The 12,241-nt window shown below is 44.9% G+C and overlaps 1 protein-coding gene across 4 annotated transcripts in view; it reads right to left on the bottom strand.

Moving 5' to 3' along the window:
- SERTAD2 (SERTA domain containing 2) overlaps window positions 1-12,241 on the bottom strand; it is a 126,164-nt gene that overhangs the window by 13,079 nt on the left and 100,844 nt on the right. Inside the window, exon 1 of one of the 4 annotated variants that reach the window (XM_081906510.1) lies at window positions 5,425-5,555. The exons of the other annotated variants lie outside the window; for them this stretch is intronic. The gene's annotated coding sequence lies outside the window, so the exon portion shown is untranslated. Of the gene's footprint in view, window positions 1-5,424; window positions 5,556-12,241 lie in introns of those variants that run through there. 4 annotated transcript variants of the gene reach the window in all.

Here is a 12,241-nt window from a genome sequence, read left to right as displayed (position 1 = left end):
GATCCAAATGGTCCGCATCCTCCAGGCATGCTCCAGGTTGTTCAACAACCACCCGCTCAATCACCTTGCCCAAGAATGGAAGATTTGAGACTGAGTGATAGTTGGCCATATTGGCTGGGTCTAAAGATGTTTTTTTTTAAAGAAGCGGTTTAATGACCACCTCTTTCAGTGGGTCTGGGAACGCTCCCTCACAGAGAGAAGCATTCATGACCCCGCAGAGCCCATCGCCCAGCCCTTCCCAGCTTACTTTTACTAGCCAGGATGGGCGAGAATCAAGGAGACAGGTGGTTGGTTTCACTCGTCCAAGTAGCCTGTCCACATCCTCGGAGGTAACAGATTAGAACTGATTCAGATTCCTTCCCAAATGGATTATTTCATTTCTATTTTGCATTCACGTGTGCTTTGAACCAGATTTGGGGTGGGGGGAGCCCTGCTGATCAGTGGCCTGTGACTCCGTCAACCATAACATCCTTCTGAACCATCTAGAGGAGATGGGAGCATACAGCACACCTTATCACTGCAATGTACTAGAGGTGGCTTTGTAGAGCTTTTTCTGAACAAGTTGTTCTTGGTCTAGGCTATTTTTGCTCCTTTAGTCTTTCCCTGAGTCTTGGGTATCTTTTATTTTTTTGCCACGTCTTTTGCAGAAACTACAAATGAGAATATTCTGTTAGTCCTTAAAAAGTGCGACAATTCTTCTTCCCAAAAATGAACATTTGTTCAACTATATGCTCCTTTTGAACTTGTGGTATCAAAATATCTGGCCCATGGCCAAATATGAGTGCTAAAAAGAGAAGTCTCTGGAAGCATTTTATGCAACATGGAATAATTTTATTTTGTTTCCCCTGGAACATGATTTTGCTCCTCCACCAACAAAGATGCAAAGTAGGGCTTTAGGTTAACTGCACTTTGAAAAACTATATGCTCTTTTTCTGACTGTCCCATGGATTGCGCTCACTATTCCTGAGATGAATAGTGGCTCCCTCCAGGCTTTTATGTAGCAAACCCATTCAACGTGTATACACTTGTGATCCTCACAATAAATTTGCAAACTGTGGGCAACAAACCTTGGTTTGTTTGGAGAGAAATAAACCACAAGTTCGGACAACTTGACAAGCCCAACCACAGCTTGCTTCCTGGCAGCTTGAAGAAGGGAAGGAGATGAGCAAAGAACCTACAACTTCAGCAGCACAGCTTGTTCACATTAAACCAGTTTATTTTAGGTATGGCTTAATGTGACTTGCAAACCGGGTCACAAAGTGGGGAGCTTTTGCAAATTTGAAGAATTAACCTTTTGCAAATGTAAAGAATCAGAGGCTTAAAGGCTCCGATTGTTATGATTGTTATCCTCAGATAGCTGAACATGAAAAGGCAACCCTGGAATATGACCTGCTGAGAACGTTTTTGTCTACTACATGTACAGTGGTGTTACACCAGTATTTCCCCCTGTAGTATATTGCACAAAGTGTGGGCTACATACAGACATGCACATACACCTTGAAACGCCAATTCTGATTCTAGAAGAGATGCTTGTGACTCTCTGTAATATCACGTGTGCAAGTTGGACAGAAGCAGATGCCAAAATGAAGGTCAGTTTCTTCCCCTCCTGCACGGTGACATAATATTAATTATGGTTTTTCCACCTTTCAAGGCTCCTCTCCCCATTTCCATAAATGAAGTCTATATTAGCTATGCTTTCCCTTTCCTCTGCAAGGAAACTATTATTTATTATGAATATATTTTTTTAGAATTGCATCAAAATTGGCTCCTTTTCAGTTCTGGGAAATAACTATGGAGCCAGAGAACAAAGGCTTGTTTAGTAGTGTTCATCGGTTGTCACTGTAAAGATTTCAGGGCTGCCAAAAACCACACATTGGAGAGATCTGCTGTGTTTAAATTTTTAACACGAACCAGTTCTCCAAATTTACTCAGGTGTAGATGGATAGGTGGAGTCAGGCAGAAATTAATCAATCTGAAGCCATAATGCACGCAAACACACAGGGTAAATTTCTAATCCCCCATACTCTATGCTGGCAGAAATCCAATTTTTGTATGTTGCCCCCCAAAGCCCTTTTGATGACTGGCCTGTAAGTGTGTGACTTACTGGATCTGGAGAACACCCGCCCACCCACCCTTACTTACAGATGCAAAATTGCAACAAAAATCCCTCAAAGCTTCTTGGTGGGGAAAAAGCTAGGTACTTTTTAATTTATGTGCCAAAAAACACTTATTTATGAGATACTGCACATCAAATTTAAAGAGATGGAAAATTGACAGACAGGAAATAAATTAACGATAGTTCATCTTAGAATACTGTACTCCACAAGGGTCTCAATATCAATCTGACATGTGTTTTGGGCCACCCTGTGGAAACTACGAGGGTGAACTCTGGGATCAGGGGTCAGCAAACTTTTTCAGCAGGGAGCTGGTCCACTGGCCCTCAGACCTTGTGGGGGGCTGGACTCTATATATATTAAAAAATGAACAAATTCCTATGCCCCACAAATAACCCACAAATGCATTTTAAATACAGTGGTACCTTGAGTTACATACGCTTCAGGTTACATATGCTTCAGATTACAGATTCCGCTAACCCAGAAATAGTGCTTCAGGTTAAGAACTTTGCTTCAGGATGAGAACAGAAATTGTGCTCTGGTGGCGCGGCAGCAGCAGGAGGCCCCATTAGCTTAAAGTGGTGCTTCAGGTTAAGAACAGTTTCAGGTTAAGTACAGACCTCTGGAACGAATTAAGTACTTAACCTGGGGTACCACTGTAAAAGGACATGTTTTACTCATGTAAAAACACACTGATTCCCGGACCATCCGTGGACTGGATTGAAAAGGAAATTGGGCAAGATCCGGCCCCTGGGCCTTAGTTTGCCTACCCATCCTCTAGATCTTCTCCTTCCTCCATAACCATGGGAAAGTATTTCAGAGTAGCTACTTCTGCCTTGAATTCTTCACACATCACAGGATTTGCATCTTGATTTCAAATGAGGCTATCAACATATACAAAGCCAAGTTTTTACCCTGAAGACAGATATATAAATATATACCTGTAGTAAGAAACCTTATTTTAAGAAGGGAAAAGTTTGATTCAGTTCAACTTTATCATGTACGATATAGGCTGAGTAACCTATAAATAAATAAAGTTATTGCAAAATGCTTGCACTTGAGAGTAATTTCGGAGGGGGGGGGGAGAACTCTGGAGAGCTCCAAAGTAGTAACGTCTATTGTAATTGGGTGGAAAAGGGGAAGTCTTTCTTCACACAAATAAGTAATGCAATTACATGGCAAGTCAATAGAATAAGGCAGCTAACACGCTCCTGCGATATTTTGAAACTGTAACCCGATACTACTGTTTCCATCCTTCAGCCTTGCTTGCACTCCCTTGTTGCATACTGTACTATTTGAGGCCCAGAGGGCAAAGCAAGTGCTTGCTGTTTATTAATGATCAGAGGCTGCAAGACACGGGGGGGGGGGGTTGGCGCATGGGGCGGGGGAATGTGCACCAACACTGCCATTATTACTACTTTCTCCAGACTTTTAAGATCACAGACTACTGAAACTTCCAGCAGAAAGCAATCCCTTTGCTCCCAAACAAGATTTTACTGTAGTCACACACACACACACACGAAAATAAACAATTCAAGCAGGCCTGCAGTTCATGTGGCTCGCTAAGGTTTTTGCAGGAAGCATATGTTTCTATTAAATTAGAAACAGTTTCTACCGTTGTCAGTTTGCTAAGGGAAACCTCTCCTCCCGAAGAAGAGGAGCTTGTTTAATGGTTTTGACAAATTGCGCTTGCCTGACAGGGCTATGTCAAATAAAGCTAAGGAGCCCTCTACTAAATATATCCTTTCGAATAAATTACTGCCTCATTTACTAATCCTCTGAAAGAGGACCAGGTCTTGTACACTAAAAGACTCAATTGTTCCTGAGAATGTTTACAATATTAAGGAGTAGTACCAAGTCCTCTTGCACAAAGTGTAATCAGACCCACCTCTTTTAGGTTGCTAAGCTATTAGAAACTACACTGGGAAAAATAGACAGTCCTGCAGGATGGGACTTTGAATACTATGGCTGAAATCGAGAGCAAGTCAATCTGAAAATACTAAACAGCTAACGCATAGAATGTTTCCCCATTGAAATCAGGGCAAACTTGTAAAAGTAGAATACTGGCACATAAAGCAATTATTTTTCATGGGGTGGGGGGGATGAACTGGGGCAGAGTATTGATTTCATATCAACTGAACCTCTCCTGGAACCACTATTGGTGTATGTTCTACCTTGCAGAAGCAAAACCGAAGTCCTGAAATGGCAGTCGGAACACAAAACTAACAGAAATGCTATGATAGAAAAATGCAAAGTTGAACCTTGTTTACTTAGTGTTGTTCTTCATGTGTTCAGAATCTGACTGCTGACCATCAAGACCGGACCACTGCGTACTGACACCACAGGATTAGAAAAAAACAGTCGAGCATATGCAATCTTAAGGCTAGATAACTTCAACTAAAGTTTTGTTTACTGTGTCACTAAATGTGTGTGTGTGTGTGTGTGTGTGTGTGTGTGTATACCCACAAACTAGGCTGCCCACAGATAATCTGCAAAGCTGTTTTTCTAACAAAATGTTGGGAGTAGTGACTAGAGTAGTGGAGAAACACTCTCTCTCTCTCTCTCTCTCTCTCTCTCTCTCTCTCTCTCTCTCTCTCTCTCACACACACACACACACACACACACACGTCTCCATTTGGCAGTTCAATGGAAGCTGCCAAACACAAATCAGATTATACTACATGTGTTTATGCAAGACTCTATGCTGTACATTTCATGGCACAATGGCTTTACTTCTGGAGTGAAGGACTAGAATACAGGTAAGGAAGCAACAGTATATAAATATCCTTTGACCATATAGATGCACACACAAATGGCACAGGACCTAAACATATACTATGACTAATTTCATTCCATGATGAAGTTTCTAAGATGCACCAACACTTTCTGTCTTCCTGTTGCTACAGACCATCATTGTAATTTCTGGAATTTGGACTGCTTCAGGGATAGATAATACAAATTAAGCAACTCCTCTTTAAAGACTCAGTAGGTAAAAGTCTTTAACAAATGACTTTTTATCCCAAAAGCTGGGTAAGGGACCATTCTGACCAGGCAGGTGGGGGGGGAATTGCCTATTTAAAATCAATGGAAGGGCAGATATGAAAAGATCACAAAATACTCTTTTTAATTATGAATAAACTTCGCTGGAAGAGGCAGTTTACACGTAAAATAACGTGGAAAACTTTCAAGGCAGGCAGCACCAGCAAAGCTCCCTAACCAATCAGAGATGTTCTTCCTCTTTTAAAATGATATGCCTGGAAAAAACACAAGACGCTGGGAAATGCTTTAGCCGCCCATAGCAATTACTAACCAGTGAGCCATTTGGCTGAATGGAACCATCTTCAGCATGTTGAAAAAAATGTCACTATTGACCTGTGTATCTCTGGCTGGTGTAGTTTGTGCATTTAGAAGTCTCTGCATCTTTGGGCTCCATTCCCCCTTGCAGATATCCACTTTACATAAAGATTAATGACAGTTTTGACTTCACAGCAGGGAGACAAGAGCCCACCCCCCCCCACATCCCTTTGCGTTGCAATGGGTGATCCCCTCCCCCTTTCCTGGTATTTATAATTACTTGGCTGGAGCCTTTATTTTTCAACCGTGCTGCAAAATCTTTTCCCTAAAGATACCTTGTTTTCCCCCTCACATTGTAGACCCTTAATAAAATACACTGGGGGGGGGTGTGCGCGAGTGGGCGGGGTGTGGGGGTGGAGGACTAACTTTAGACAGCAAGAAAGCTCTGCTCAGTCAGTATATTCTAGCTTGGGGAGGGGGGTAGTTTGATCAAGGATGCAACTCAAGCTATTACCCGTATTTTTCGCTCTATAAGACGCACCAGACCACAAGACGCACCTAGTTTTTGGAGGAGGAAAACAAGAAAAAAAATAGTAGAGTGTTTTTGGTAGTGTAGACAAAGTACCGTATTTTTCACCCTATAAGATGCACAAGACCACAAGACGCACCTAGTTTTTGGAGGAGGAAAACAAGGGGGGGAAATTCCAAATCTCAGAAGCCAGAACAGCAAGAGGGATCGCTGCGCAATGAAAGCAGCAATCCCTCTTGCTGTTCTGGCTTCTGGGATAGCTGTGCAGCCTGCATTCGCTCCATAAGACGCGCACACATTTCCCCTTACTTTTTAGGAGGGAAAAAGTGAGTCTTATAGAGCAAAAAATACGGTACTTCTCACCATCAAAAAAGGTGCAGTGACTGATTTACAAGATTTACTTTTATGCGAAATTCATTAAGGATCAGAGCACCAAATAAGTGTCACACCAAAAAAGGTACGTTTGAGGTACACTATATAAGCTGCAAGCATTCTGTACGGTTCTGGCAAACGTTATTGCCTAGTCTCTTGCTACTGCACAGATTACAACAACGAAAGCGTTTCCATGGGGTTCCTTTTTGCAGGAGTTTGACCTTGTCACTTCAGAAGCAGTTTTCGGCATTTCTTGCCTTCAGCCACAGTCTGCACAACAGCAGCATTATTAGACAAATGTAGCATTAAAAATAAACAAACAAAAGAAAAACAGATTTGTGAATCTTCAATGTGTAACTAATCATAATAATTTATGTAGCGCTTTTAGAGCGTTTAAAGCACTTCACTCCTCACAATCCACACAAACACTTTGCTAGAGACTATTTCCCCCGTACTGCAGGTGGGGGGTGAGAGTGAAATAGTGGACCCCAAGGCCACTGAGACGAGTTCATGTCTGAGGCCAAGAAGCGGAAGTCCCAATTTGTAGTTCAAGCTCTGAAGGAGAGAGATCACTGACTGGTTTTTTTTTTTTTTTGTCCTCTTTTAATGTTTGGCAAAATGGAAGGGGCCAAATGTACCACAATAGCTTAATAGGACTCCTCCTGGCCCAACTGACCCATTCAGTCGTTTTGCAATGGTTTCTTTTTTCCTTTGTACTTGCAGGAATGAGGGAGGCAACTACCATATTGCTTCTGGAGTGGCACAACCACATGCAAACATCAATTTATTCTACCTGTTCTATTCTGAGACGTTTCTGGGGAGAGAATGGATCTCAGTTAGCTTAGGATTTCAGGCGTTTGGAAGTTTTGTTTTCTGTTCAATGGGAAGAAATCAGACCCCTAATGGCTTAGTAAGTTAAATGCCTATTATTATTATTATTATTATTATTATTATTATTATTATTATTTTAAATGAGAAGGAGCAGGGGAGAGAGATGGACACCTGACAGCTGACCTTCTCGCTGGTGGCACCCGCCCTGTGGAACACCCTCCTGCCAGATGTCAAGAAAACAAACTATCTGACTTTTAGAAGACATCTGAAACTTTTTCCTGTTTGATGTCTTAAGGTGTTTTTATTTGTTGGAAGCCTCCTAGAGTGGCTGCGGCAACCCAGTCAGATGGGTGGTATAATTAATAATAATAATAATAATAATAATAATAATAATAATAATAATGAGAAACATGGAATATGAAACCAATTTTACATGGAATATGAAACCAATTTTACACTGTGAATAGGGATGGGCGATGTCTGCTTTTCAACATCACTATGTATCACCAGCCAAACATCACAATCTGAATGCTTGGCAGGGGGTTGGACTCGATGGCCCTTGTGGTCTCTTCCAACTCTTTCTATGATGATACACCATGAGGCTGAAATGGAGCGATGAACAAGCTGCATTGGCCCCAGACCTATGAGGCGCTGGGCTGAAATTGCAGCCGCTCCCAGGTGGTTTAACCCTGGCACCTCAGGGGCCAATGCAGCTTGTTCATCTCACTGGGCGCTGGGGGACAGAGAGAGTTCCTCCACCCCAGTGCCAGGTGGGAACAAGCTACAAAGGCGGGCCTCCCTGAAATGTTTGCTCGAGCGGGCACTCTGCATCTTTACTCCCGAGCTGACCAACCACCCTGGGAGGAAAGACGCAGCCCACCCTCCTGGGTGAAGGCAGCCAGATGGCAGCCAAGCACACAGAGCCTGAAAGACTCCATTCGCAGGGCTGCCTCCATCTTCGCTTGGGCAGGCTACCTCTTCCTCCCGGGTGGAAGAGGTGGCCCGCCCCTGTGAAGGCGGCGAGGGCTGAGCCCCCCACCCCAGCACCCACCTGTGCTAAGGCAGCACCGGCTGAGGCTGCCACAGTGGCCTCGGGCGCCATTGCCATGGGCAGGCGGGCTACTTCTTCCTCCCGGGAGAAAGAGGTCACCCGCCAGCCGGCTGGTGAGTCACAGGCAGGCCACCTGCTGAGGGGCGCAAGGCTGCCCACCACCCCTTAGCGGAGCTCCGCCCCCAGTCTGGGGGTGGCTTGATCAGCTGAGAAGCAGGCTTTCTTAAACCACCCGCTTCTCAGCTGATCATAGGCAGGGTGGGGGCATCAATAAACTGCGCCACTGAGGCGCAGACAGCAGAACAATTTAAAGAAGCCCCCTGGTGGTATGAGGGCCAGAACGCAATGCCTGCTTCACCTGGCTGTATATCGCAGGTGAAACTGCAGCTGCTCCTGAGTCCCTCTGGCGGCAAATGGATATACATTAGTGCCAGACAAAGCACCCATCGTGGTCTCGCCCTCATACTGGTCCTCGGCGATGTATCAATACATTGCCCAGACCTAACTGTGAATCACCCTGAGATCTATGGATGAATACACATTTACATAATAACAGTAATGCTAGACAAATGAGGATGAATGTGGGATTTTTCAATGTATTACAGGCTCTTGCGATGTTTGAACTATAGTGCACTTGCAAGTTTTGTCTGATAAGAATTTTGAAAACTCCTATAGGGAACTTAGGCTGATTTATTACAATTCCACACCAGCCAAACAATGGAACTCTAGAAAGTACAGGTACCTGAATGTTAAGCCACAGTGGGCTGTAGGGCAAGTGGCCTGCATTAGGATGGGGCATTGTGATAAGGTTGGGCCAGGAGACAGTTGCCATTTTGTGCTTCGTAAAACATGCTCATTTGTCCCATCTTTACCCCTCAAAGTCAAGGACGAGACTGGAGCTGTGTACACCTTTAAAGAGCCTTCAAAACACATTCTTTCCCTCAAAGAATTCTGGGACCCATAGTTTATTTTCCCCAGAATTGCAATTCCCAACAACACCAAACAAACTACAGTGGTACCTCAGGTTACATACGCTTCAGGTTACAGACTCTGCTAACCCAGAAATAGTACTCAGGTTAAGAACTTTGCTTCAGGATGAGAACAGGAATCATGGTCCGGCGGCGCGGCGGAAGCAGGAGGCCCCATTAGCTAAAGTGGTGCTTCAGGTTAAGAACAGTTTCAGGTTAGGAACGGACCTCCAGAACAAATTAAGTTCTTAACCTGAGGTACCACTGTACAATGACCACAATTCTTTGAGGGAAAGAATGTGCTTTAAAGGCACAGTGTAGCATGTGCACAGTTTGGCAAAACATTTTCTGCTTCGTTTTGCCGTACAAATCACTGTGACAGAAAGATTTAAGTTAGAGCCACTAACCACTTGCCAGAGTGAGGAACTACATACTGTACTGCAAACTGAACAAGTCCCCAGAGGGAGGAGAACTGGAGGCATTTACAAGGGAGAAATGGCAGGTGCAAGGGGTGGGTTCCTTAACCCTTTGCCTTGACTCTCCCCTGCAAATGACCTCCAATTATTTGATCCCATTTTCCCTCAGCCGGACTCTCACACAGAGGGGAAATGGCCTGTGGGGACAGTTGGTCTTCCCACAGCCCCCACAACTACAATACTTAAGTGACCATGTGTTTGGAAACCCTCCCTCATTGCCTCTTCCCCCTAATAATATTTCTATCAGCATGGGCTCTCCTACCAGCCCCCCAGCCATTTAAACAACCAAGGGCTAAGGCCATCCTGTGGGGTGGGGTGGAAGATCCAGATGTAGCCTGGGCTGGGGTTGTTCCTTCCTGTGTCAGCAGTGACCCCCTGTGAACAGGTTACCTCCCATAGCCACGAAGAGATAAGGAAAAACAAGACTATGATGTGCCACCACCAACCAGTAGCACCCAATTTTGCAAGCAGCCAGTCCCTCCCACCCCATGGAGGGAACCTGGCTGGGGCTGGAATACCCTAGGTCAAGCCTACGCCAGCGTTGGCCTTGTCTATGCCTCCCTCCACAGATGTTTTGACTGACTAGCTCAAAAACATTTGCCGCCTCCTCATTCAGTTGAAGAAAACAGGCAAAGTTGCATTTGGTAGAACTGTCATTTATACACATCACTTAAAGCCACTCTCATTATTGGAGCAGCCAACCCCAGGTCTGCTTTGGTCCTCTTGGCTTCCAAAGCTGCTTTGCCTGCTGGTTTTCTTTCTGGCCCTGCTCTGTTAACAGCAGCCTGGCGCAAAGAAATTAAGCAGGCCAAGTTTTTCCTAACAGGAAGATGGCACAGTAAGTGAAGGGCTGCTTGCTTAATTTCTTTGTACCAGGCTCCTGCTAATGAAAGGGGGGAGTCGCAATTGCACTTGCTAGCCCACAGCTCACAGACCCTTGTTGTTCTTAAGCTGCTTATAGGGTTGCCCACTTTTTGAGCATGGCACGGCTTTCAACGCCTCCAAATGCTGAAATGAAACCCTAGTGGCCTTCCAAGGCCCAAGCCTTCACATCCATTTTTGTACTCTACTGCTTGGCTCTTCCTTCAGTGCCACACCTTTGCCAAGCAAACCTGTTCATGCCAAAATCTCTTGTTCCTTAAGGTGCCACAAGACTTCTTGTTGTTTTTGCCACAACAGAGTACTATGGCTTCCCCTGTGGAAGTTGTTTCCTCAGATCTCCTGATTCTCTCTCTTCCTACTGCTAATTGGTTCTGCTTCCTTCAAGTCTACTGGCACCCAGCCAACATCCTTCGCTGCTCAGTCCTCTTATTTATCTCTCCACCCCTCTTCCTGCCAGCAATGTGCACCTCATGTAGAAGCCTTCTCTACGTACTCCTCACTGGCCCCTCCTTTCCTCCATTCCTTATCTGCTCAGCCTATTGTTTCCTCAAGCCCTTGCCTGCTCAGGGAATGCTTTGATCTGGTTTCCATTTCTGAGTCCAGTGCTAACTCTGCAACCTTCCTCCCGGCTCCCTTTCCTTCAGCTGTCCCACTTCCAGGGTCTCCTCTTAGTAAACCTATTTAGGCAGCCAACATCTCCTGCCTCTACAACCGGTATGACATTTTAGTTCTAGTCTAAGTGAGCTCTCACTTCACTCACCGAAGACTATCTATGAACACTCCGCAATGCTTCCACCTCTTCTCCAGTGTCATACATGGCTCCCTTACTCCCAAAAATTCCCTTGGCTAAAAAGTCACTGGGGATCCAAGAGAGAGGAGGCCCAGGAGGGAGGAAATACTCTCAGGGACAGAGCACACAAGCAGCAGACTGGCAAGCTGGGACCTGAGAAAAGGAAAGTGGGAAAGTGAAGAGGCAGAGGAGCAAAGCAGCCGCAGCAATTATGATCAGAAAATTGAGGGGCAAGGAAGCTTTGAAGACTTGGGTAATGAAAGCTAAAGCAACCAACATGTGTGTAAATGACAGGACCCAATCCCCACATGTTGTTTTCAGTTAACAAGCCAACTCTCTGGTTGTAGGCTCCTACCTTTCACAGCCAGGTAAGAGTGATGACCTGAACTTTCCCTTAAAAAACAACTAGGCACATGGCTCTAAGGCAGCTTTGGAAGATCTGTGGGCAACAAGCTGTGTCCTTGTGAGCCTCAGTTCCTCATATGCAGAAACTGGTTACCCTCTCACAAAGAATGGGCTTCCCCTCTCCATGCTGTCACATCCCCTGCAGGCCCCACATGTCAGTGCTGTCAGGGACTATGTGGACAACCAAGACATCTACTGAAGGTGTGGAAGCTCTGCCATGGTTCCAGCTCACAGCAGGAACTTATGCAGCTTCAGCAGGGACTCCCCATTGCAAAAATGCCCCCCAAGTGTGGAGAGCACAGCAGGCTGGAAGGGGGCATGATGGCAGGAGCAGAGCCCCCAGGGACAGTCCCCCTTTCTCAGTCTCTGCACACTTAAGAACATATCAGGAAAGGATGCTAATGTTTAATCCAATCACTCTGTTGTGTAACTAATTGAATATACATATTTTTATGCCGTGTTTTATTACTTTTGTACACCACTTTGGAATACACACACATGCACAGAGTACGCAAGTGCCTACATTAAA

The sequence above is a fragment of the Podarcis melisellensis genome, assembly GCF_964234715.1.
Source record: "Podarcis melisellensis genome assembly, chromosome: 3".
Taxonomy (NCBI): domain Eukaryota; kingdom Metazoa; phylum Chordata; class Lepidosauria; order Squamata; family Lacertidae; genus Podarcis; species Podarcis melisellensis.
The sequence above is the reverse complement of the archived record's forward strand: the minus strand, read 5'-3'. Positions and strand labels throughout refer to the sequence as shown.